Consider the following 9,811-nt stretch of genomic DNA (forward strand, 5'->3'; position numbering starts at 1 on the left):
TTCTCCTGCAGCACCTAAATATGCAACGTAGAAAGTTGACAACAATTAGTTTGGTAGGTGGCACCGAGAGAAGTGAGTACGGACATTTCATTCATTTTCTCATCTATTCATATGTTTGATAACTCAAATGACAATGAAAATGAAACACACAATGATTCTAGTACAATTGAAATCTCATTTATACATAAGATTGATGTCCAGTGGGTATTTTGACTCCCTCGACTCAAGAAATGATACAGAACATTTCAAATTCTATTTTACTCCATTTTCATTAAGTTTGCATGATTTTTTAATTAATTTTTATTTATTGATTAAATATTATTTTTTAGTCTTATTATTTACCCAAAAAAATCTTAAATAAAAATGAAAAATTATTTTAAATTATATGCAAGAATGTTATTATCAATATATATATATTTTTTCTATTCTCATCCCATTGTTACCGAACATTGAAATTGAAACAAATAATTACTTCAATCTTATATTCCTAGAACATTGAAACTAAAGAATTGCAATCATAAATTTATTTGTTATTAAAGGAGAAATAGAAATAAAAACAAAATGTTGATTTCCATCCCCCATTCGCTCGTACCAATTCAATAAGATGAATTGATCTGTGCTGGGATGGAAGAAGGATGCATCTGCTCATAGCCAACAGTGGACCACAGAAAAATACTCTGCTTCAATTTAATCACAGGTCATGTTATTGACATTGTAAACAAAATCACAACAAACCTAGCACCAAAGAGAATGAATGGATCACTTGGAGATATCATTGATGCACTTCATTTGGGAAAGCTGCACGCATGTTTAAAATGTGGGAATGGGAATGAAGATGAATCTTAATATCATATAGAAAAGAAGAATCAAAATCTGAGTGAGAATGAAATTTAATTTCCATAATATTTTTTTTTTTATCGCTATTTCCATTTAAAAAAAACAATTCTCACACATTAATGAATGAGAATGGAATCGATTTCTTATTCTCTATTCCCGGGTTCTAGACGTGACTTATGTATTAATCATGGAATTGATGAACTCTCCAAAGACAAATGACACTGAATAATTTCCTATTGTATAACCTAAAAAGAACATTAGGAACTGCCAAACATGCGACTGAAAGATTAAAAATTCTGTTTCCTAGTTTCCAAAATAACAAAATTAGAAGAATGCCCAACAATGATAGCTGACATGGGAAAGACAAAGGATCTTGCCCATAGTAAATATTCAGCTCACCAATTAGCTACCAAAATACACAACTTTGCTTAATACAAACATTGTAAAGAGGCATACTTCAATGACAAGGAGCCAAGAACATTATCAACGACAACATTATCAAAGGAATAGATGGAACATTCCTTTGATTACTTTTAAGCCTCAGCAACCATGAAATCTGTTTAAAGAAGACTACCATAAACGATGCAGTTTTATCCTTAAGACTCCCATACTGCAAGTTTGCTACCATCACATTTAGAACACAAGGAATGATCTCAAGCAACTGGTAGAAAAAGGATTACCTGTTTTCATCGTTTTTTGAAACCATATTTCTTTCGTTCATAGAATAAATCAGTTTTGGCGCTTCCCAAATTGACGATTTTTGGACACCCATCTCTATCTTTCTCCAGCTGCATACACTCTTTGCAGTAATAGGCATCAGAAATCCCGATTCCTCCACAGACAATGCAACGTCCCTGGAAGGAGCCATAATTGCATTGATCACAAACCCGAACAAGGGTGCAAGGACGCACCATGGAGTCACAGATTACACACTTACCATCACATTTGTCACATACACGTCCAATAGCAATTCCTGGCTGCTTGCGGCACATAATTAAATCTGGATGATGCTTGGCCATATCTTCTGCAGTGTCAAGTTCCTGTTTCCTGCAGGAATTTATGAAAATGGCATTATTTTTTCTTGTTAGTCTTAATTTTTTTTTTCTGAAGAAAATAAAACAAAAGGCAATGTCACAGCTCATAAATCAAGTACATGACAACAAATATAACTACTGAGTTGACAGCAGTAAGGAAGCAGCATGCAAATAGAGCCAGTTTCAACCCTAACTATGAACTTCTGATACTGTTCTTTACTTTGTATCCTCTTCAACATGAAGCATTGTCACACCCCAAGACCCACTTTAAGGGGGTGACAACTATTTCACACCTCAAGCTTGAAGGCTCAAATTGAAAACGACACAAATATTCATCTTATAATTAAAAGTTACTAATTACTAAATTTCTGTGCAAAGTAGTAGAACAATATTAAATAATATTCAAATCTTAACTTTAAAACTAATACATTAACCAAAGTGTTATTGTTCAAAAACTCCAAACTCAAATAATTCACTAGTAATTAAATTCTAACATCTAAACAATGTCCGATGTAAAGTTTAAACCAAAATTCTAATAATGACAAAATCCCATCCTCATTGTTAATCCTAGCTTGAATTGAGAGTACCTGAAAATTTGTCAACAAAAAGGAATAAGCTCGAAACCCAATAAGAAATATTAATATAGTTTCATGAATTAAACATTTTCAATTATGACTACAAATAGGAAATATAATGCATAATCCTTTTCATAAAAACTTTTGAGATCAACATGCTAATAAATTTAAAATTTTTTAACTAAACATTTTCATGTTTAATTCATATCAAATCCAAATAAAATATATTCAAAATATTTTTACTTTGTTATAGAATGACAAATGGTACCCAATTAGGTAAGACTTTACAAATGAGTGGCTAATCTCAAATTTATTCCTTTTAAGGTGGATAAAACTAAACACTACCACTACCGGTAACTTCTAACCAAACCCTTAGAGGCTAAGTTTTAAAATAATTACATTCCCCACCAAGAAATGCAAAGGTCAACTATTATATCTGGTTGAAAAAGACCAAAAAGTCAACTGTAATATCCCATTAACTAAGACCGAAATATTAACTATTATATCCCGTTGGTTATGACCAAACAAACTAGAGTCAAAACATTTTATTTCATTTATTTAAACTTACAAAAATATAGTATCGCCATATTTATCTATAATAAACCAAAAAAAATTGTTCTAACATATTTTTCATGCAAAATATCTTTATTCTATGGATAAAAACAAAAATAACATTTTACACATTTCAAAATAACATATAAAAAGACTATCGTTTTCTTTTACAAAATCTGCATTAATTTCCCTTACCTAAAAAACACTTAGAACCCTTAAAGAATTTAACCCCAAAAATTTAATCATCACCTAACATAATAAAAAAAAATAAAAGTTACTACTATTGACTATTTATCTAAATTTATAGATTTGAGAATCCTAATAATTTCCTTTATTATATGACCTATACTATTTCTAACTTCCTAATCAACAACAATTTAATCAAAGTTGCATTTTTTTCCAAAATCTTTTCCCGAAATTCTATCAATATATTATTATTTTTTTAAGTAAACCTCTCAAAAACCTATTTCTTTTATTTAAAAAAAATATATTTTCCTATTATAATTATATTATATTATATTTCATAAAAGCTTTAGAACCATAACCATTACACTATTCTTTCCTTCCATTCTCGTTTTCTTTCTTTCCTTTTTCTTCATGTAGCACACACACACACACACACACACACACGTCCACAATATATATTTTTTTATTATTATTATTTTCTTCTCACTTTTTCATCCTCCCACACCATTCAAACCTTTATTTATAGAACTATTATATATTCTCCCAACAGCTCCACCACAACCAAATACATTTTTGTTTCTTTTATTTGTTTTTTTCTCTTTTAACCAAGTCAACTGTACAAAGCAAAGGCCATTCCTTGGCCTTTTTCTCTTTTTCTTTTTCCCAACTTCCAAACTTAATACAATGAAGTCACAAGTTTGTTTGCTTTTTTGTTCCCAAAGTAAAAACACTTTGGTATCTAGATTAATAGTCATATACTTTTCTTATACTTCTTTTTCATATTATGATTATTTTTTTTTAAAGATCTATGATTTATTTTTCTTTCATTATTTAAATCTACTCATTTAAAATTTCCCTCGTTAATACATCAACTTATGCTCATAAATTTTTAATTTTTTAATTTTAAAAAATTAAATAAACAATCCTTAATCTAGAATGAGATTTTTTTTTAAAGTATTTAAAACTATTTAACAAATCTAAAATACTAATCTAAACTTTCAAACTCTAAGCTGCATAGAAAAGTCTTAAAATCTAATTTATATCTAGAGCTTTTAAATGTGAAAAGACCTTTCTACCCTTATTAATTAATTTATCTTATCCTAATTTACAATTTTACTCCTAAAAATAAATGTGGGCCTTTACAAGTATACTCTACTTCAATGACAAATAATGACATTTAACAAACATTAGGGAAAATGAAGCTTAGAATTTAATTTTCAACTGGTAGCCATCAGGGTTATCAAGAGAGGCAGTGATTTCCTACAACACATTCCATGGAAATGAATGCTGGTAAGCCCCTGTCTAGACTTTGGAGGCATGGATCACTTCAAATGTCAATCAATTTTGGATTTTCTGCACAAGGATCACAAAACATATAGAAAATACCAAGGTATCTATGCAACAAAGTGATACTATACTAACATAAGCAACTCAGCAATAAATTAAGACTCATCAACCAACCAATCATTCACCAAACCTTAGACTCTCATACCAAAATATCATCCAAATGCAAAGGAAGAATTACACCACATTAAGAATGCAGTTGATGGTGTTTCCATTTAAAGTGCTATTAGTAGGAGTGTTCTTCTAAGAATCACCTGTTAGTGATTTTTTAACTTTTAAAAGATGCATTCTATATTTTGCCAATTTTTATTCAAACATGCTTTTTATGTTTGAAGCATTTTCTAAAAATGCTGCCAAACGAACCCTAAACTAGAAACAATCAAGGAGTCTTATCAACGCAGAGTCAATCCGTAAACTGAATTAGAATAAATTTTGTTTGGCTTCTGAGAAAACGACAGACAAGAAATAGAAGAGGTCATTGAAGAAACGCTTAACTCATCTAATCATTATTCAAGCTTATTTGAGCTGATCCTTTATTTGTCAACGTACCGTACAAGCTTCAAAGTTAGCTTTTCTTCTAGCGTCTAGGTGAATAAATCACAAACATCGGCCAGCCAAAAGGGCATGAAAGTTATACACCTAATCCTTGAAAATTGTGGCTACTATTTAAATCCCAAACTCTGTTTTAGCAGCACAAATTAGAATCTCCAAGAAAATAAATATTTCCAGAACTATTTTCCGTCAAAACAAACAGATTGAATTTGAACAAGCCAGGGTTTGGTCAGTTATAGAATCATATAATAAATCCCTAGATTAAAACAGAGAAAAATTAAGGCAAAAGGGAGAGCACTTTGGATAATGAAATTAAAAAAAGAAAAAAAAAAAAAAGGAACAGAGATCTAACCTGCGCCTGAGCTGTGCTGACCTTTGAGCTTTCTCAACTCGGATGTGGGTACATGCTTTACCCAATTTTGTTAGTTAAATAGCTGATTCTAGGCTTGCATGGCAAGGAATCCAGAACGTATATTTACCATTCTACCCTCTTAAACGACCCCGCGTCGCCACGAAGAGGTATTTGCTTGGTCAAAGCTCAGTCGCCACGTATTTGCTTGGTCAAAGCTCAAACCTCAAAAATTGGCTTGGCTTGCAAATGGGGATTCGAACCAAGATAGCTTAAGTTCAAAATAATCCATGGTAGATAAAAAAATGGTAATAATAGTACTCATCTTTGTAAAAGTAATATTTTGTATCAATGTAAACATTCACATAGATTTTTTTTTTTTTTGTAAAAACCATTATTGATGAGTTTTAAAATTAGAACCATAATCAGTAACTATGATTTTAAAATTATTTTTAATCCAACTCTATTTTAATGGTATTATGGTTTTAATATTATTTTTAAAATATTCTTTATCATAATAACTATAAAACCACAGTTAATAACTATGGTTTTAAAATAATTCTAAAAACCACAGTCACATATTGTGGTTTTACAATTTTCTTTAAAACTATATTATTAATTGTGGTTTCACAAATATCTTTAAGGGGAACTCATGTGATTTACATCAACTAAAAAAAAAAAATAAGATTTTAGAATTTTGTTTTTTTATTTTTAATTTTAATGTAAATTATGGATATACCAAAATTTCTTAACAATGTACCAAATTTCCTTAAAGTTTGTTTTGGAGTGGGAAAATTCTTTTACAATTTTCCATTGTCAGTTTAAATTTTTTTTTTTTACAAATTACCCTTACTAATTTTTTTTACGACTGTTTTAAAATTATACACACACACACATAATATATATATGTGTGTGTTTGTGTGTCTTTATTTTTTCATATTTTCCTTGAAAATTTGAGAAAATAATTTCGTCCACATGCATTCCCATAAAAATTTATATATTTATGGTAAATAAAATATTTATTTGTTTTATGAATTTTATCACATATGAATTAAAGAAAATTATTTTTTAATTTTAAAATAACTAAACAAATTGTTTATATTATTTAAAAATTTTATATTTTCATATGAAAATTAATGGCAATGATTATGATTTTAGGTTATTCCTTATTAAGTATGATTTGAATTTATGTCTTGGTTAAAATGTATAATTTTTTAATTATATGAAAGAAAAATAAGTTATGGTTGTAACAATTTATTTAGTTAGAATTTCTTTCATTTAGACTTTAGGATGCATTTGAGTCTTATTTGTTTAAATTATCAAGGAAAAATGTGAATAACATAACATCACTGATTTGAATTAACATTTTATATAACCTTAAAGGTATGAACCAAAGTAATATAGTTCTACAAACATGAAAAAAGCTTTCAATGTGTCCCACATGATGGAATCTTTCTTTTTTGTTGTGAACATCTATGGTAGATGGTCATATTTGTTGTATCCATTTGTGCTATTTGAAAAGTCTCCATCTCTATAGACTATGACATACCATCTACATGAGTTGTCAAGTTAGATGGGACTAATGGAGGTAGAACTCGACGTACCACATGTAATCGTGCGACATGAGCTATCCCCTCAAGTAAAGGTAGAGGTGTAATGGACTTTGTAATAGGTGGAGGTGCAATAAACTCTATAATAGGTAGGGGTGCAATAGACTTTGTAACAGGCGGGGGTGCATCCAATGACATAGATGGTTGGAGTGGAGGTGGAGGTGGAGGTGAAGAAGTTTGTATAGATGTAACATGAGGGAAGAAAGGTAAGTTTAATGATATAGATGGCTCAATAGGGGTAAGGGTAGATGATATGGTAGTCTCGGGTCGAGATGAATAGGCTGGTATGGATACATCAGGGGGAGAGAGTGGCAACTCTAATGATGCAGATGGTTGAAATAGAGGAAGGGTAGATGTGACTAGTGGATGTGAGGGTTGCACCAAAGTAGATGCTAGAGGTACATGTCGCTGATCAGCTCGATGACCACTTTTCCCCCGATTTCTAATGGGTGGTACCTTAACAGGCGTAATCAACGATGGTGGTCTCATGGATGACCCTAAAGATGTGGATGGCTCTTGTGTCGAGTTTACGCGATGGTCCTCTCCTATAGCACGTAAAACATCAATAACAATTCAACGAGTTTCCTCCAAATCATCTGAAATAACCATCTGCGATTTGACAGTGATCTGTATAAGAAAAATGAAACATGAGGCATTTGCACATAATTTAAGTTTAACATTCATTAAAAAATGGTTTTGTATCTCAAATGGTCTTACCAATAACTCAGCGGTAGAAGCTGTACTATGGAACCTCATATGATCTCTATGCAAAACAGGTGCGATTAGGCGTCGTGTGATACGTCGATACCATTGCATATATGGATCATAAAAATCCATGGTAGTAATAGCAAGTGGTGTTGTCACAATACGCTCAGAACGAGTAGCCCAAAGAAAAATATATTGAGCATGGAATGTCGCCCAATCATACTAATGTTGTCCTCGCCTATCCACTAAATGTAGCTCCATATCTATCAAACAAGGTGGAGGTATCCTTTGTTGCATATGAAACTGGCGTAAAGCTCGCTCTAGTCTATGCCACTCGATAATATCAAAGCAAATTAGAGGTGACATAGTTCGCCAAATTTCTTCATCAACCTGACATATAGTCGAAATATGTGCAATCAAATTTGCTGTACATGGTTCCCATAATACCTATAATTTTTTTTTAAAAATAATTAGTGACATTGGTGGAAAATGTTGCAAAGGTAATCTTATGCATCAACACTTTACCTGATCCTGTGTCTAGGCATCCAATTGATCTCAATAGAATGTCAACACATGTGGTGATGGGTTATGAGACCAAGATAGAGGTACTCTCCACTTGTGGCCCAATGGATCGACTGGAAGTGCCTCATCTGGCAATAAATGATCATGTAAACCATCAACTACATTATCATGTACATGCGGGACTACTATAGGCACTGGAGGACGACCGAAATCAGGTCAACCCACATGAAGTCTCTCCCATGACCACAACTACAATATCAGATAGCATTATTAAAATTAAACAATTTACAACAATAATGTGAGTCAATTAATTAGAATAGATAGTCATGTCGAAATACCTGTAATGGTGTGATAGGTCCATAAATCTCTGTGGCACTATCCAAATTCACACGACAGAACTCTCTATATAGGTATGCCAACACTGCATTGCCCCAACTATAGTGAGAAATCTCAATGAAGTCTTTCAACAGTGGAAAGCAACATAATTGTACATGTGTGTCAGTCTTGTTTACGAACAATGCTCCACCCAATAGTGCTAATATGAAAGAACAAGCATAACGCTATAAAACAACATCATCGACTCCTACTGGTGGATATGAGGATTACTCATACAACCATCATGTTGATATAACTAACCCTCTAATATGAGATGGAGGTGGGACCAAACTTAAAAGCTCTGAACATAGTAGTGACCAATCTATGTCACATGTGCCATTGATAAGAGGCCCATGAATACGTAATCCTAGAATCATGGTTACATCATATAAAGTAACAGTCATATCTCCAATAGGTAAATGAAATATGTGTGTCTCAGGCCGCCATTGCTCAACAAGACTCGTGATCAATGGCCAATCTAGTAAAATGTGTCTGACACGATATACACCATAAAAACCAAATTGCATCACATGTCGTCGAATACGAGGGTCCATCTCCCACTCTCGCATGAATGTCCATAAACGTTGTCGACATGTTAATACTCGATTAAGCTACAAAAGATACCATTTCAATTAAATAAGAACTTAATTAAGGTTTATGATTATGTTTTATATACATCTATATTTATATATACATATATAACTTACCAGAATCCACTAATTGAGACTTATGTCTATCCTGTAGCACTAAAATAGAGCGATTTAATGGATCTGGATTGGATCTACCCTATCTATACTCCATTACTATATTGTCATAATAAACTAATGTTAATATTATAATTTAAACAATTTCGACAAAGTCTCCCTATAAATAGGGTATTCTCTAAAATACAAAGAACCTGATTAATCAAAATATCCATCTGCAACCAATATCAATATCCAAGTACAATACTTAAAAAAATGTCAAACTAATGTTCACATCCAAATTTTAAAAATTTCAACAGTCTCCCTTATAAATAGGGTATTCTCCAAACTACAAACAACCTGATTAATCAAAATATTCATCTACAACCAATATCAATATCCAACTACAATAATGAAAAAAAAAATGTAATAAACTAATGTTCGCATCCAAATATTAAAAATTTCGTCAAAGTCTCCCCTATAAATA

At 31.5% G+C, this 9,811-nt stretch overlaps 1 non-coding gene across 1 annotated transcript; it reads right to left on the reverse strand.

Moving 5' to 3' along the window:
- Positions 1–502: 502 nt before the first annotated feature.
- LOC100853212 (uncharacterized) lies at positions 503–5,560 on the reverse strand. Its single transcript, XR_009466378.1, has 4 exons — positions 5,433–5,560; positions 1,775–1,884; positions 1,518–1,691; positions 503–798 (listed from the first exon to the last, which is right to left on the reverse strand). It is a non-coding gene; the product is annotated as an uncharacterized LOC100853212 (transcript).
- Positions 5,561–9,811: the final 4,251 nt, after the last annotated feature.

This window comes from Vitis vinifera, chromosome 8, assembly GCF_030704535.1.
Source record: "Vitis vinifera cultivar Pinot Noir 40024 chromosome 8, ASM3070453v1".
In the NCBI taxonomy this organism is placed as follows: Eukaryota; Viridiplantae; Streptophyta; class Magnoliopsida; order Vitales; family Vitaceae; genus Vitis; species Vitis vinifera.